The sequence below is a fragment of the Primulina huaijiensis genome, chromosome 11 (assembly GCF_012295235.1).
Source record: "Primulina huaijiensis isolate GDHJ02 chromosome 11, ASM1229523v2, whole genome shotgun sequence".
Taxonomy (NCBI): domain Eukaryota; kingdom Viridiplantae; phylum Streptophyta; class Magnoliopsida; order Lamiales; family Gesneriaceae; genus Primulina; species Primulina huaijiensis.
Genome location: NC_133316.1, coordinates 14921417 through 14923109, shown reverse-complemented (window position 1 = coordinate 14923109; position 1693 = coordinate 14921417).

Below are 1693 nucleotides of genomic sequence, written 5' to 3'. Positions count from 1 at the left end.
GTTCTTGGAGGAGATTTCATGCAAGTTTTGCCGGTAGTTCCAAAATCCACAATTCAAGAAACAATTAATGCAAGTTTAGTAAAATCTTATTTGTATAAACAAATGCAACATATGACTCTAACTGAAAATATGAGATCAAAATCTGACCCTGTTTTTAGCGATTTTTTGCTATGAATAGGCAGTGGGATTGAACCTACCGATAGTGAAGGCAATATCAAAATTCCCGATGAAATGATTATCAAATATTGCAAAAATGATGAGGAGTCTTCTGAAGAAATGCTAATAAATCACATATTCCCGAATCTAATAGAAAATGCTGAATCAACAACTTATATGACAAGTTGAGCAATACTTACTTCAAAAAATGAATATGTTGACAAGTTGAATGAGAAAATTATTCAATTTTTCCCAGGTGAAGGTAAAACATATGCAAGCTTTGATGAAGCTGTTGACGATACTCAAAATTTTTATCCCCAAGAATTTTTAAATACCTTGACTCCAAATGGAATGCCTCCTCATCGTTTGGTTTTGAAAAAAAACTGTACAATTATGCTATTGAGAAAGTTAGATCCATCTGAAGGCCTGTGTAATGGAACCCGAATGGTTTGTAAGGAATTTGAAGACAATGTCATGCATGCAGAAATAACTGTTGGACATCATGCTGGAAAACATATTTTTATTCCAAGAATACCCTTGTCTCCTGCTGAGAACGAGGGATATCCTTTCCAATTAAGAAAAAACAGTTTCCGATTCGTTTGTGCTTTGCAATGACAATTAATAAGGCACAAGGTCAAACTATACCAATTGTTGGTATATACCTACCACAACCTGTGTTTTCGCATGGCCAACTATACGTTGCATTATCTAGAGGCACTTCAATGTCCGCTACAAAAGTCTTGATAAAGCCAAATTCAATCACAAATATTGATGATGCAAGAACAAAAAATGTTGTCTACAAAGAAGTTCTTCGTCAAGGTCCATAATTTCATTTACTTATTTGTCAGAATAATTTTGATATTGCATGTATGAAATTGATATATTTACTAAATAATCTGAATTTGCAGACCAGGAGATGGCCACGGTCAAGGGGAAAGAGTGGAAATAAAAGAGATCGCATTGCAACAAATGTGGGTGAAAGGACAAAGCTTAAGTATGTCGGACTCGAAGGTTTTATCTTTCGTTCTGTTTTTCACAATTTTTTAAAACAATTTCCAGTTGGCGTCGAAGAGCATCAAAATCCATTTTCGAACAAAAAATTCAGCAAATAAAATAAAGCTCACTATTTGAATTGTCCTACATCCTTGGAATAACTTCCTACATAAATGATGTTATCTGTTTCTCACATATTTTTGTATGTTTTTTAAGTTTCAATGTGGGATTCAATTACTTTAGTCTTTGGAATAGCATATTTACATGTTGCGAATTAATCGAAAGACGTATAGCAATAAGGCTATCCTGATATAGAAAAATTATGCCATATAAAAATTTCTACTAAATTATTCTTTCTGAAGTATGCCGGTCATATTAGACTCTGGTTATTGCTGAAGTGAACTAAGCTTTGTTGAGCCACACTATATTACTAATATTGACAAATGGGAGTTGAAAGAATTTACCTTTAAACTCATTGATTTCTTCCGTGTAATTTACTTTTTGAAACTTTCTTGTTTTCTTTTCTGTTTATTTTTCAGAATGT